The sequence below is a fragment of the Rhododendron vialii genome, chromosome 6a (genome assembly GCF_030253575.1).
Source record: "Rhododendron vialii isolate Sample 1 chromosome 6a, ASM3025357v1".
Lineage (NCBI taxonomy): Eukaryota > Viridiplantae > Streptophyta > Magnoliopsida > Ericales > Ericaceae > Rhododendron > Rhododendron vialii.
The window spans coordinates 20192035-20208625 of NC_080562.1; the positions used below are offsets into that span (position 1 = coordinate 20192035).

General features: G+C 37.2%; 1 long non-coding RNA gene across 1 annotated transcript; it reads left to right on the forward strand.

Moving 5' to 3' along the window:
• The first annotated feature begins 14471 nt into the window (after positions 1-14471).
• On the forward strand, positions 14472-16388 carry LOC131330172 (uncharacterized). The gene is made up of 2 exons (XR_009200991.1): positions 14472-15659; positions 16076-16388. It is a non-coding gene; the product is annotated as an uncharacterized LOC131330172 (long non-coding RNA).
• Positions 16389-16591: the final 203 nt, after the last annotated feature.

Consider the following 16591-nt stretch of genomic DNA (forward strand, 5'->3'; position numbering starts at 1 on the left):
AGCGGGTATAGACTATGATGAGACTTTCTCCCCGGTGGTGAGAATAGTCTCTGTTCGCCTCATTCTAGCTATTGTCGCATTCTTGGATTTGGAACTTTTTCAAATGGATGTTAAAACTGCATTTCTCAATGGAGAACTAGATGAGGAGATCTATATGGATCAACCGGTTGGCTTTAAAGTTGAGGGACGTGAGCGCAAAGTTTACAAGCTGAAACGTTCCATTTATGGCCTGAAGCAGTCATCTAGACAATGGTATTTGAGATTCCATCGACCCATTATTTCTAATGGGTTTACGATGATTGAAGAAGACCATTGTGTTTATGTTAAAGAGTCCAAGAAAACTTTTCTTATCCTCTCTTTGTATGTTGACGACATTCTTTTAGCTGGGAATGATATGGAGATGATTGCTGCCACTAAAGAGTGACTGTCTTCAAACTTTGAGATGAAGGACATGGGTGAGGCTGATTTTGTACTTGGAATTAAGATCACTAGAGATCGCTCAAAAAGGGTTCTTGGTTTGAGTCAAGAAACCTATATCAAAAAAGTTCTTGAGCGTTTCTGAATGCAAAATTCCAAACCCATTGACACTCCAATCGAGAAGGGACACACCTTGAGTCTTGCTTTATGCCCTCAATCTAATCAAGAAAAGAAGGCAATGGCTCAAGTCCCCTATGCAAGGGCGGTTGGGAGTCTGATGTACGCTATGTTGTGTACTCGACCAAATATCTCTTTTGCAGTAGGGTTGGTCAGTCGGTTTCAGAGTAACCCTGGACTTGCTCACTGGAAGGCTGTGAAAAGAATACTTAGATACTTGTGAGGCACTGCAGATTACATGCTATGCTATCAAGGTGGAGACGGATGCTTACGAGGATACAGTGATGCAGACTGGGGTAGTGACATTGATGAGCGCAAATCTACCTCAGGATATGCATTCTTGCTTGCTGGTGGAGCAATTTCCTGGTGCAGTAAGAAACAGACTTGTATCGCATTGTCCACAATGGAATCTGAGTACATAGCCTGTTCTTCAGCGGTCCAAGAGGCTGTTTGGTTGCGGAGATTCTTATAGCGCCTTGACACAAGGCCTAAGTCTAGTGGGCCTGTGACTCTATATTGTGATAGTACGGCGACCCTTGCTTATACTAAGGATCCCAAATATCATGGAAAATCCAAACACATTGATATCCGGTTTCACTACATTCGAGACATGGTTGCGCAAGAAGAGGTGGTCCTAAAGCATATATCTATGACCAGTATGGTTGCTGATCTCTTGACTAAGCCTATAGCGAGGGATGTCTTTCAGAGCCATGTTAGTAGTCTGGGTCTTCGTAGGATTTGAGTTGTTTATGCTTTATTGAGACACCTTCGGATATTTATTCTTTATGCATTGATTTTTATATTCGAGTTGATTGTGATAATAAAAATCATGTTGCATTTAAATTGTTATGCACTTACAATTGTGTGTCAAAAGGCAAAGGGTTGACCATCTCACACGGTAACCTACCTTGGCGCTGATGGGCGAGCGAGATGAGACATAATTATACTCTTTATATGATGCTGAATTTAGAGTATTGTCGCCTTGGTTGGACCAAGATGAGGTCACTCTTGACCAAACACAGAGTCTGTGTAGCCTTTGGTTGAGCCAGGTAGAGACCTAGATAGGGCGTAGTGCATGCGACAAATTTGAGAGTCTCGAGTAAGGCGCTTTTAGTAGCGACTGTACTTATGTCTGTATGGTGTTTTTTGAGAGTGACACAATCTTTATGGATTACTCCACCGTAGCATGTGAATCATGCCACATGTGCAGTTGTCGACCATATTTAGAGGAGTGATAGCGTGGATCCCTTTCCTATCACTATGTGAGCTGTAAGAGTCATTTATATGACCACACATTGCCCTTACTTGACTTGAGACTATGTCATGAAGTAGAGACGTTGTGTTGCCACTCTAGCTTGACTACCTAAGGCCACGAAATGTCAGGGTCCCATGGAGCATGACTGGGAAAGCAGCAAGGTTAACATGGAATGACATGAGGACTCAAGGAAGACTTTCTGGTATCACATTCGTTTATGCGGTTGGTTGTGCTTTGTGCCGGCACAAGTTATTATCCTTTTATATATAGTAGATCAAAATGAAAAATAAATTTGAAATTGGAAGCACACCAACGCAAGGGGGTTGAGCATAGCTCTAAGCTGAGACTCAAGAGGGATTGGAGATGCTCGATCCAATGTGGCTAGTTTTGTCTAGGGAAATGACGAGATCTTGTGTGTAGAGACCCGTATTTTTAGGCCGTATTTTATTTATTTATTTATTTTTCTTTTGTTAATATCGTACGGCCCATTGAGATAGATGGTACAGATATTCAGTGTGACGTATTCGTGGAAGGATATAAGGGTGATTGTGCGAAAGGTGCACGTGTGAGGGGATGGTGCGAGAAGCAGGGGATTCGTCCCCCACCTCTTTTATTTCCCAGGGAGAGAATAATACTCCCATTTTTCTCTCCCTCACTCTCTCTCTTCTCTTCTCGGTCCAAAAACTCCTTCCTCTCTTCTCTCTTCGATTTCATCTACCTAGGGTGAGATTCCGGACAAGGTCCGAGAATTAAAGTTGCTATGCGGAGCACGGGCTTTCTGAATATCCAAGAAAATTCGTGATCGGACCTCGTGGAGCTATGGTTGACTTGGCCAAAGGGTCGGGTTTTGCTCAAACCCTTGAGGTAGGGAATTCTACCTCTCTTTATATGTTATTTGAGTGTTTCTATGCATTTCTCGAGCTTGTATTGGTTATTATTTAGATTGGATCGGAATTTGAATATCCTGTCAAAATCATTAGAAAAACTCTCTCCCTACCGGTAGGAGCTTCTTACCTACCGATAGGACAAGTATGAAATTTTTCCTCAACTAGATCAAACGTACAGCAGCAGCTCAAAAGCTGCTCAAAGTATTCAGTTCTACCGGTAGGACTAGTTCACCTACTACTGGTAGGTCAAGCTGCTCTTACTCAACGTATTCAATTCTACCGGTAGGACTCATTCACCTACTATCGGTAGGAATTCTTGACCTACCGGTAGGTCAAGCCGCTCTTAACCTACCGGTAGGTCAAGTTTTTGTTCAAATGTTGGCCTTCCTGTTTCTAGTTTCCAGTTTCTACCGGTAGGTCAAGTTTTTGTTCAAATGTTGGCCTTCCAGTTTCTAGTTTCCAGTTTCCAGTTTCTACCGGTAGGAGCTTTAACCTACCGGTAGGTCAAGTTCTACCGGTAGGACTCGTTCACCTACCGGTAGGAGATTGAGCTGCTGCAGTATTTTTCAGCTGCTTTCCTATTTCTTCCAAATCATATTTTGAAACTTCTCGTCGACTCCAATGGGTTTGGTTATGCATTCTTTCTAGTGTTTTGAAGCGTGTTACTTGTTTCACACTAGAGCGGTGTCCGATGGTCATAAATGAACTCGTTGTGTTAAGAAATAAGAAATGGACGTTATTACACATTGAAATACCCGAACGATACACTTGAACATGTCTAGGGCCCCGATGAGTAGTCTTGCAATCCGTTTTCTCTCGACTCTTAGTATTCTTTAGATTCCTTTAGTATATGCTTTACGGACTACAAGTATAGAAACTAGAAGACCGGGCATCGCAGAGTCTAGACGTGGGCTGATATGTGGTATGTGAAAGTATGGGGGGTGTACTTAGACGTACGGTGAGGAAGTGTGGTGGATTGGTAGATTGTTTAGAATGCTTGAAGTGAAAATCGACATTGTGAAACAACTGTTGAGATGATATAATAACTGGTGTCCTCACGACTCGTCAAGTCTTTCAATTCTTTTGGCACCCGTCCTCTGAGGTTCAAGTGTAGAAACTAATGGATAGAGTATTGTAGGATTATATATATATAGGCTTAATACGCTATGTCTGAATGGGTAAACTAATGAAAATGTATGAACCTGCACATTTGTGGAGCTATGCAAGGGTTGATTAAAGTTTTGTGGTACACTTGGCAGAGTGATGATGAAATTGATTATGAAACGATGACGATTATGAAAAATGTGAACAGTGACCCAAGTGGTCGTTATTGAGGGAAAAGACTCGGGGTGACCCTGCGCTCGAGGGAACTAGACCCGAGATGACCCAACTGATTATTGCTATTGAGGGAATAGACTCGGGGTGACCCTGCGCTCAAGGGAACTAGACCCGAGGTGACCCTAGTGACTCTTGATGGAAATATCTGATTGAAAGGAAGATTATGTAATGAAGGGATTTGATGATGGCTGTAGACACGAGAAAGATTGTAATATCGTATGAAGAATAATAAAATGATTTAAATGGGTTGTAGACTAAGGTGGATGGACGTGGGTTCACTAATGTATCTAGTCCGATGAGTAAACGGTTAGTGACATTTATGTGGAGTTTAGGACCCTTAGACTATAGCTTGTAGCTTGTTGGTAGTCACTAGTACTATGGGCATATCTGTCATTATTCACTCATTCATGGTGCATGATTCATCAAATTTCCATATAATTTGAGCATAGAATTCTCTACTGAGCACGTGTTTGCTCAAACTACCATTTCAGGTTCATTGCAGGAGGTAATGGAATGCTTGAAGTGCATGTTGGCGTTATCAAGTAAAGCTATTTTTTGGAGAGTACTTTATATTCCTTGTAAAACAAACCGCTTGTTATGAAACTCCTATTTCGAAAAGTTGTAATTGTAGGCCAGTTTGTGGATATTTGGAAACTGTATTGTATTTTGGGGTTATGTACGTACGATTGTGAGGACTTTGTATTTCAAATGGTATTGTTAACTTATGTTAAAAATCGAGGGCGTGACATTGTGGAGTGATGTGCCATGTTAGTTTGATGGAAGCTTAATATGGTACTCCTATTTTGCTTGTTTCTTTCTCGTCGGTTGCACACCTCATTTCTTGTATGAAGAGAGAATTGATAAGATTGACATGGATGAGATGTTTTCCTTAAAGCCCAATGTGTATGAGTGGGAGATGTTAGAAAAATGGGTCGGTTCAGACCAGACCCAACCCACATGGGTCGTCCACATGGGTTATGTGATTGAGTTGGTTAGAAGGATGAGACAGACTCCTAATCTCTATCTGTTAGGAGAGTTCAAAGATAGATCACCTACATCTATTAAGAGACTTTGAACTCTAGGACTTTTATCTATAAATATAGTCCTGCAGATATTTGGAGAGATATACAATACACAGAGTTAGAGTTCTATCTCTCCTCCTCCAGAAAATACTCTCCTGCGGAATATCTTCTCTTTCTAGGGTTTCCATCTAAGAACCCTAGGATTTGCGGTGTGGATATTAAGAGCAGACTCTAGTAGTCTCTTCTACCCGACGTGAAAAGAAGACGGTGTTCGTGAACGTAATCGGTGCTTGTAGAGCGGGCCTCAGATTGTGAAAAGGTTGAAGCAATTCAATTCCGCTGCACTTCAATAGTACGTGTAAGTCTTATGTGATTTACGAGTTTTCGATCCAACAAAATTAACATGGCTACATGCAACTAGATGAGATACAAAATGTTTCCTATCTATATAATCTATATAATAAAACAGAGCTGCTTTTGAATTCCTAACATAACCAACGCTCCAAATTTATCCCCACCTTCTGCATAAATCTCCACTCTTCATTCTTCAATATCATCTATACATGTTATATATTCAATATTGTTACCATATATATTCAATTGCATGTTTAGCTTCTAAACGGCAAAGGAAAGATAAGAAAACTTATGCTTTTAATTGATTCTTTGAATTCAAATTTTAGAAGGCAAAGGAAAGGTAAAAAGTGATACCCAATTGAAAAGCATTCACGGCAAATGCATATACAAAGACTTGATTGGCAAAGTCTTAATTTACAGGAAGCTTGATTTTTTTAAATGACAGATTTTTTGTAATGAATGATTGCCACATTTGCTAAATGCATTTTTGGTAAGTTTGAACAAGTAAATGTGGGAGGGATTTTTGGTTACATCAAAATTTATTTTCGGTAATGAATGCTAAATGATTTATTCTCTCTCTCTCTCTCTCTCTCCCTAAACTTTTTCTTTCCAGTTATCTTTCTTGTCTCCCTGACTCTCGCCCTCTCTCCGGTTCTCTCTCCACACGTATGGCACTTTAGTTCCTCGTTCTCCATCCACGGTAAATTCTCTTCTTCTTTTTTTTTTTCTCAGTTCTTCACGTTTTTTTTTGTATAGTTCTCATTGTTCAGTCTAACTCCAAAATTCGTGGATTACGCTTGGTTCAAATTGGAGTGACGACTGTCATGTGCAACCAATATTCAATCTAAAAAAATTTGGAGTATGGCTAATTTGGATTCAATCCTAAGTGTGGCAAACAATAATAGTTTCCGAGTGTAATACTTGAGGAGTCATTTGCATGTCATGTGCCTTAGAGAGTGGCAGTAACATACTCAGAATAAACAATTTCAATATCGAGGAAACGTTCTGCAATAATAAAAAGGATTTACAACATAAATAATTTGAAAAGTCATCACCTAATTTTGGGCTCGGGCCTTCTTAGACTCATTTCATCTTTTCTCTCTTCCAAAAAAGAAAATTCCGTCTTTTCTTAGTCACTTATTTCGTGACTATGTTCTTAGTCAATTTTGAAAAAGATTTGTGTATTGCACTTTCAAAGCATGTTTTTTTAAAAAAAATTCATGTTATTAGGCTTTTAAATGGTTGATTAGTGGTTAAATAAATCGGAATTGAGATGATGTTGGATTTCATTTGAATCTTGATGGATGTAATATATTTTGATGTTGTTCCGTTTCAGATAACTTCTTAAGACTTTTAGACATGGAAAAATTGATCATCTATGGGCATGTGAGTCAATCCGTTTCATTTTATACCATGGTCATAGGTTATCGAAGTATTTGTTTCAAATGTAATTTTTTTAATTCTTCATTTTCTTATGCAGCTCGATCCTGACTTGAAGAAAACTGTAAGATCAACTATATCGATTCTTCTTTGAATTCTTTAATTTTTCAGTTTTTTGTACAAAGGTTAAGTTTTTTTGAGGAAAAATTCTTTCATTTTTCAATTTTTTGTACGAAGGTTAAGATTTTTGTGATAAGAATTTTCGAGGAAAATTTCTTTTATTTTTCAATTCTATTCCAAATATTGTTATTTACTTAATCTCATAATTTGTGCTAAGGCAAATGTGAAAGGAAAGGAAACTACATTCTTCACAAGTAAAAGAAAAGAAAATGCTGAAGAAGAAACAGTTGCACTCCAAGTGGGATAATATTCTCAACATTATTTATAGGTTGCTTTTGTTCTTCTCTCATTATTTTTATTCGTACTTAATTCTTTGTAAACAATGCAACAAAGTCATTGAAAGGCTCAATTAAATTTTGATCCGTTTTAGATTTCAGATATCTCCATGAGAGTTGATCCATTTCCTTTTATTCCTTGGTCGCAGGTTATCAAATTAGTATTTGTTTCATATGTCTTTCATTGAATTCTTTATTTTCTTATGCAGCTCAACGAGGCCTTCGAGAAAACTGTAAGAACAACTTACTCAATTCCATGCTTAATCCGTAATTATGTATACATTTTTATTTGCATTTTTTCATTGTTATTTTTTGGTATAAAGGTTAAATAGTGATATACTCTTTAGGTGTACTTTGTGAGGGGTCAATCAGCTGATAACAAGGATGTGGTGCCTTACAATGCATATCTTGCTAGACTATTCAATCTCCAAATCAAAGTGGAAGTTTTTGTTGGAATGAGATGTGTTAAATATATTTACAAGTACATCTACAAAAGAAATGATCGTACCACAATAGTGTTCGGACTAATAGACAAGATCAATGACTAAGGTAACTTATTTGAGTTACTATTTAACTTTTACAAGAGGGTATTCGCTGGCTAACCAGTAACATTGGCTAACCAGTGACATATATCGAGTAGGAGCTTGAAGCTTAGAAAGTCTACAACTTCGTTATCAGTGATTCAGTAGAAGTGGAATTACAGTTTCATATTCAATTGAAGGGCTGATTATGTTGTGTATTTTCTTCTTAATTTTAGAGAACTTGATGAATAAAAGCTAGATGTTGCTATATTATCATTAAGTTTAATTACTGGTTTTGTATTCTTATCTGAAGCCTTGATTTTTTTAAGCGCATAAAGTGGATTTTGTGATTACAATTGGATTTTTCCAGTTGTGATCCGCAGTTTGTAGTGTGGTCAAACTGGCTGTGAATTTAAATGGCTGGCGATAAGTGCCTTCAGGTATGGGCACTACAACTATTAGTTTGTTTATATGTTGATTCAACTTAACTAGTGGATATACTTGAGCTATTGTTTTTAGTTTTTTGCATAGTTAGAATTTTGCAAATGGGGCCTTGGCCTTCAAAATTGATTATGAGTTGAATACCGATTTCGAGCCGTGCCTTCAGGCACGGGCAATTTCTAGTAATATAATAAGGGAGGACAATTTTTGAATCCCTTAGATAACCAACGGTCTAGATTTATCCCCTCATAAATCTCCACCTTTCATTCTCCAATATCATATATACTTGTTATATATGTGGTTACCATATATATCCAATTGTTTAGGTTCCAAACGGCAACAGAAAGATAAGGAAACTTTCCGTTTATGTGTTTTCAAAAGATTTGATTTCCTATTCAGTAGTGTGTGTGTGCAGATAAGGTCTCTCTTCATAGGAATTTGTGAAATGGAAACTTGGAGAATGAGAATACGAGTAATTCTCAAATAGATTTTTTTTTTTTTGAATTAGACAAATGCATCAAGAATTTTAATTAAGAACAGTTCACGTATGATAGAACAATAAAGTATATGAGAAAGTAAGAAATTCTTTAACAGATAAATATTTCTTTTGAGAAATTATTAACGAGAGCAGAAAGTATATTTGAGAAATGGAAATATGGTGCTCATTTTGGAAGTTTTCAACAAGAAATCACGTTTTGATGCACTAGAGAAAAATACATTTTAATTACTCACTTCTTGAAATTTTTTATTTTAGTACGCAAAGTAATCTCCTATCAATTAACGTAGTTTGTACAGATAAAAAAAAATTAGGCACCATATTTCCATTTTTATTCTTGTATTTGAATTTTGAACTACTCCGGAAAATTTGCAAGCAGAATTTTAGGGAGGAGCGTAGTGGAATGCAGTAGTGTTTATCAATATACAATAGTAGTATGTATTGATTACGTTTGATTTATATTTATGTTCTGTCTCCTTTGATTTTGTTCGATTTGTTTCGGTTATGCTCTGATCTACGGGTTTGTTTTTGTCGCTTTATGCCGATCTTCGCAGATAGGTATCGTCGGTGGCCGGTAGATGGCTTCTACTTGGATGTTTAATTACGACGTGTTTCACTTACAACAAGTTCGAATATGGAGGCCGAAAATGGCTTTGGTTTTAGTTCGAATATGGTGTGCTTTTTCACAACTTTTTGTAAGGCCCAATTAATGCTTTAATAACATCTTTACTGGAAAGTATGTAGTGGTTTTTGAAAATATATAGCTCTTGAGAAGCACCATGACAAGTTAAATTTTTAGTGTTTTGGTCATGTGTTGTGGTTTGTTAATTTTGCTACGAGAATAGTTGAAAAAATTATGTGCATCTTAGTTTTTTTCACATCTATGATGAACTGAGATGTCTTTTTGTTTTTTTCCTATAGGTGCGTTTAGATGACTGTATCTCGAGAGTACTTGAAGAAGAAGGGAAAGACGATGCTGAAACACTTCTCTTTTCTCATGTACTTCTCTGCACCTCTTTACCTGCAGTCAAAAAACAAATAGAAGAAGAGGCTGAAACTAACAAATGGTCCACAATGGATACAAAAAAGGAAAAATCTACTGTACACAACCTTGTATATGAGATATTGTCACGTCCTCAATTTTCAGCGTAATTATAAAATATTTTAATAATAAAAATCCTCACAAATATCCGTACGTTACCCAAAAGATTGCTGTATTCTCATTCCCATAACAATCCTTTCAAGCTCACAAGGTTTCCAAAATATTACAACACAGGCTCGACGGCCCCAAATTATCATAAGTATCATTTCAAAAGAGGATTAAGGGTAACAATATTCCAAATCAAAAGAATTACAATTTTAGTTACAAATGCATCTTTCAAAAGAGGTTTACAAAGATGAATTGGTAACTCTTTTGGTTAGCTTTCAAAATAAGTATGTCCACACTTCAAGCACTCTAGTCATGCAAGCTAGTGATCCGGGTTAGCACCTGAAAATAATACAAGGCTTGAGCTACACTAACCCAGTAGAAAAGTCTACGCAAACTCTATATGCAAATGAGCAACACGGATGAACAAATGAAGGAAATCAAACGACAACGAATGTAAGCACAACCTATCATGGACGAAGTGTCCAACTGTCACCAATCCTTCATCTCGACATACTCTTATATCCGATTCATTCCATTCGTGTCTCAAAAACTCGTATCATCAGTGTGTCTGAGCCGAAGCTCCTGCCAGGCTGATTATGGGACCCCGATATCCCCTGCCAAGCGCCCACCTTGTAGGTTAGGCCTTGAGTGTTCAATATAAGCATTAGCTCCTGCTAGGCTGATTATGGGACCCCGATATCCCCTGCCAGGCACCCACCCACGATGGGCCCCGAGTGTTCGCACGTCGTTCACCTACTCAAATGTATTGTTTGTATTTTAACGTGCAACAACTTACATTTCACATTTCTTAACTCAACAAGTTCATTTAAGTCCATCGGATGCCACTCTAGTGTGAAACAAGTAACACTCTCCAAAACACTTGAAAGAATGCATGAACAAACCCATTGGAGTCGACGAGAAGCTTCAACAAGTGATTTGGAAAAATGTAGGAAAAGCTGCTGAAAGACACTGTAGCAGCTCAATTACCTATCGGTAGGTGAACGAGTTCTACCGGTAGAAGAGGGAAATTCTGCACTTGTCCTACCGGTAGGTGAAAGTTCCTACCGATAGAAATTGGAAACAGACAGGCCAATGATTAGAAATTGGAAACAATGATTTTCATGAAACAACTTTGTACCTACTGGTAGCTGAAAGACATTGTAGCAGCTCAATTACCTACCGGTAGGTGAACGAGTTCTACCGGTAGAAGAGGGAAATTCTACACTTGTCCTACCGGTAGGCTAATTTCCGCACTTGTCCTACTGGTAGAAATTGTAAACAGAGAGGCCAATGATTAGAAATTGAAAACAGAGAGGCCAATGATTTTCATGAAACAACTTTGTACCTGACCTACCGGTAGGTGGGAAGTTCCTTCGGGTAGGTGGATGAATACGTTGAGCTGCTTTTGAGCTATTGTAGTACGTTTGAGCTGGTTGAGGAAAAATTGCATACCTGTCTTACCGGTAGGTGAAAAGTTCCTACCGGTAGGAAGAGTGTTTTTCAGGCGATTTTTGACAGAATTTTTAGATTTCAATCCAATCTCAATAACAACCAATACAAGCTCAAAAATGACACAAGAACACTCAAATAACATATAAAGAGGTAGAATTCCCTACCTTGAGTCGAAAGGCGAAACCCAAGCGTTTTGAACGAGCCCTAGCTTTCGGAACCTCAAAATCAACTGAATACTCCTCCCCGAGCTAAATCCAACTAGATACAAGCTCAAAATCACGTACGAAGGGTGGAATGAAGGTCAATCTTTTGGGTTTTGAGTTTGGAGGTGTAATTTGAGAGCAAGAAGGAGAGAGAGGGAGAAGAACGGGAGAGAGAATGAGATGAGTAAATGGGAAATAATTTTCCCTGATACACACACATATACACACATGCACTAATCACACCAACAACCAATAATTTCCAAACCATTACACATTTAACCCACAACTATAATTTTTTATTAATCCATCATTTATCCATTTATAAAACATTAAAATTATATAAAGAAAATTTACGGGTCTCTACAGATCTTGTGGCCCTTTATATGAGATTTTGTGGCTCTTTTTATTAGGTTACTTGGCTGCTCCTATGAATGTGGGCATGGTATGCTCGGTTGACCAAATCAATGGTCTAGATCGCGCTACCTAGTAGGGGCATGCAAAAACCCGTGGGCCGACCCGACCCGACCCGACCCGAAGGGTTTCCGGCGGAGACGAACATGTGGTTCGGTTGGGTACGGGTCCATTTTTTGAAAAAAATCAGTTTTTGGTTCGGGGCACTGATTTTCTTACCCGACCCGACCAAAAGATGACCAATCCATATAGATTACTTCGGTTTTGGTCCGACCCGACCCGACCAAAAAAAAAAAGAGGGCACGCGGACGTTTATTCCTACTCGTCCGGTTCGGGTTCGGGGCTGAACCCGACCCGTCCGACCCGTGCACACCTCTACTACCTAGTCAAAAAGTGACCGGTTGAACCGGTCACTTAACAAGTCACCCTAATAAAATAATATATAGCAACAAAATCTCATAAAATAAGCCACAAAAATTAGTCACAAGTCGTAAACTTAAAAGTAGTAGTTAACAAATCAGTAATTTGACACCACAAAATATCATATTTAGAGCCAATACAAGTGAAGTAGACCAGTAGATCTCATAAAAAAATTCTCATATGAGGTCTTTGCGTATCCGTAACCACAAAATCTCATAATCAGGTCCATATATACTAATATGAATTTTGAGACCATTAGAACCCATAAATTGAACCAAAAAACTCATAAAGAGAGGAAGAAAAACCTATAAAGCCTACTCCCACAGGGTTTTTTACTTGGTTGGCGTTTTTCGCATAGCCTTTAGTAGGCTTTTTGGTGGTTTTGGCTCGTAGTGAACCATAAGATGGTGGTATACAAACCCACAATAACTCATAAATAAGGCCACAATTGTAAAAAAAGTAGTTTTGGCTCAATGGGGCGTGACTTTGCTGCCCCGGAAAAAAAAAAAAAAAAACCTTACCCATTTTATTTGCGATCCTATGGAGCAGAAACGTGATTATGAGCGTTCAGCCTAGAGTCAAAATTTAATTATGTACCTTTAGAACTATAGGATCAGAATAATAAGATCTTCGCACTGATTGAAATGGAATTAAAATTGAAGTACTTAATTTGTTAACCATATTTTTAACATATAAAAAATCTTTAAAAACTAAGTACTTTAATTTTTAATCCGTTTAAATAAGTGCGAAGATATTATTATTCTCATCATATTAAGGGTTTCTTGTCTAAATAAACCAAATGGTTTATTTTTTACCCTTATTCAATATTTTTTCATATTTGTTAGTTTTCCGACAACTTTTTGTGGATTATTCTTCTTGACGAGAGGAATCTAAAAAGTGAAAAATAACAATCGAAACCTAAATTTTTTGAATAAAGACAAATATAAGCCAATAAGCCAATTTCTTCGTGTTTATTCAAAATAATTTGGGTTTCGATCATAATTTTATACTTTTTAGATTTCTTCTGTGATGACGAAGCAATAATTCATAAAAAGTTGACAAAAAACTAACAAATGCGAAAAAATATTGAATAAAGACAAAAAAAAAATTATTTGACTTAATTAGCCGAACAACCCTTATTCTAAAGAGACATTAAGACATGTGGGCACACATACTATAATAACAAGTGTAAAAAACATTAAAACCAGACTATAGTAACGATTAAAAAAAAAAAGGAACCCTAAAATCCCAATCCCACAGGGCACACCTACTTCCCTCCCACTCCGAGTCGACGAGTCGTCACTTCTCAGTCGTCCTCCATTCCTCCTCCATGAAGCAATTTGTTTCATAGAGAGTGCAATATGGTGTAATGTAAGGAGCAACTATGTTTTATTGAAGTCGCAACTCTATTTTTTTAGAGTTTTATATATTAAAAAAATAGTTAAGAAATAGTGTTTCAATTTTCAATTTGTTTAAATCGGTGCAAAGATCTTATTTTTATGACAATTTTATCCTAAAGAGTCATAATTAAATTTTGTCTGTAGGGCTCTTATAATCAAGTTTTTGTTTTTATTGGGTCCCTAATAAAGAGTAGATACTTAATTACGAGAGCTCTAGAGACAAAATTTAACTACGACTTTTCAGGATAAAATGATCATAAAAATATGATCTTCGCACCGGTTCAAAAGGATTGAAAATTGAAAATAAGTATATTTTTAACCATATTTTTTAATATATAAACAGTCTAAAAAAATTATTTGGATATTGCATGCCACACAATAAAAAAATTACAAATTTGAAAAATAAAAGAATTTAAGACATTAGATGTAATACCTGCCTCGGATATTCGGTATTTCAATTACTTTTAATTGAACTATATGTTTTGGGGGTTAAAAACCGTAAACAATAAAACTTGCGAGGGTCTTGTGAGTGATTTGTGATTGGAACAAGTCTTGTGGGTGATTTGTGATTGGAACATAAGTTAACAATAGATCTTGCTTGCATACGATAATCTTTTTATAAGTTTACAAATATCCTGGGGAGATATTTCTCCCCGTTCTTATCCTACGTAGAGAGAGAGAGAGAGAGAGGGAGGAAAGGCTAGAGGTGAATTCTCTTGGATTGGTCCATAGTTCAAGGAGGTAACTAATTTGTTCTTGATTTTCTCTTGAATTCCATGTTTTAGATAGCTTTTAATCTTTACTAGTTTGGGGCTAATTTGGGTGTGATTTGAGTTGTTGGAGATGCGTTTTGGATGATTTTCGTGGGTCTTGTGGCTGCTGTTCAAACCCAGAAAATCTGCAGAACAGGGTCTCAGTTTTTGGGGGTTTTCGCCTTCTTAAACTCAGAATTAAATCTTGGTTCCTTCTTATGAAATAAAGTAGACTAGAGGCTTGTTTGTTTGCCGCTAGAATCATTTGAAACCGATAAGAATTTAATTTATAGTGACTTTTAGAAAACTGCTCTGTAATCTGGAAATCTGGGCAGCATACAGAACTGAGTCTTTCATCAATTTTTTTATAGTTAAGCGATCCTCCTGATTATGGGTCCTTATGAGTCTGAAAGATTGATAAGTTGGTGATGTCTTGGCGTTGGAATTACTAAAAAGTATTAAGTATTTAATTTTTAATGAATGTTCGATCACTGACTGTTCTGCTGGATTTTGTATTTGCGGCACCGACACGCCTTGGGAAAAACAGTCATATCTTTTAGCTCGGGTATTGGATTTGCGCACCGGTTTTTGATTTGGAAACTAGACTCATATATCTTTCTAAATATGTAGGTTTGTACCCTAATTTTTCATAGGCAAAATCAGTTTTGTGTGCAAAGTCGACTGATCTGCAGAATCTGTGATTTTGGGTACAGCTAGTTGTGTAACATTGAACTAGTATATCTTTGTCATCCGGACTCCGTTTATGGCAAACTTTATATCAAAATTTATGTACCGGAAGTGTACTTTCTAACGGTGGTGGTCTCATGAATTAGTTCTAAACCTATTAAATGTTATGATCATTCTAAGACAGATTGGTTGTGGAATATGTTATCTTTTTGGAGAATTGGGTGGTGTTTGAGTTTCACACTTATTGTGGGACACTTCTAGGTATTGACTTGGACATATTTGTATCCGTTAGACATTTTTTAGTTTCTTGTTAGCTTTATAACCTTGTGCCAAGTATTCGTTGAATTCGTAACTAATATGAGTTAACTTGTGGCTAGGTAAAGAGCCGGTCATTCGGGAGGTGCCGAAACCTTAATTTGGCATATTTCGGTCGACACAAAGGTGAGTATGTTTGATATGGTTGTGTTCAATAAGGTATTACATGGTGGTGATTGTATATCATGCTATTTGGGATTTAGTTAATGATATGTGTTTGTTGGGTGTTGATTGTACCCGCTAAAAGATTGTGGAGTGAGTCACACCATATCATGGGCCATGCCGTCTAATTAACGGTGAATGAGAATGTGGTGTGCGGGACACAATACCTTGGGTACATGGGATGTGGCAGATGTGCCAATGTATGTTGGTGTTTATACATGTGGTTATACAATTGAGTACTTAAGTTGAGTTTTGTGTGGTTTACATTCAAGTAAGGTATTCCTTGGGGTTCTGTGGTATTTTATTGAATTTATTCTACATTATTTTATTGAATTTATTCTACATCTCATACACTCTGGTTTTCCTTTTTGGATTGTCAGGTCATAGGTGGTCGTAGAGTTGGTCCACTACAGGTCAACGTTTTGGGGACACTTGGATTAGTATCGTGTGTTGGTGTTTGTGGTCGAGTTGGTTGTAATGGGTCAAACTCTGATTTTTGTTAAACTCATTTTGTGACTAATGTTATCAAGTACTTTATGACTTCAAATTTATAATTATGTGGGGAACTCTGTTAATGTTTAATTACTTGTGTTGGAATAAGAGGCAGCAACTTATGTACTATGTAAGTTCGTAAAGTTGTTGACACCTTGTTTATATTAATGTTAAGTCTTCCGCTGGGATTTTACTCTGTTTCGTGTATGGTTTGTCGTTTAGTTGTTATTTTGTGTGGAATGCCACGTGGTCGTGTCGGTTCGGGCCCACTTCGGGTGTCGTTCTGGGGTGGGGCGTGACATTAGAACACAATAATTAATACTTACTTGGCATGCCACACAATATTTAGAATATGATAATTAATTAAAACACAATAATAATAATACTTGAATATAATTAGGTCC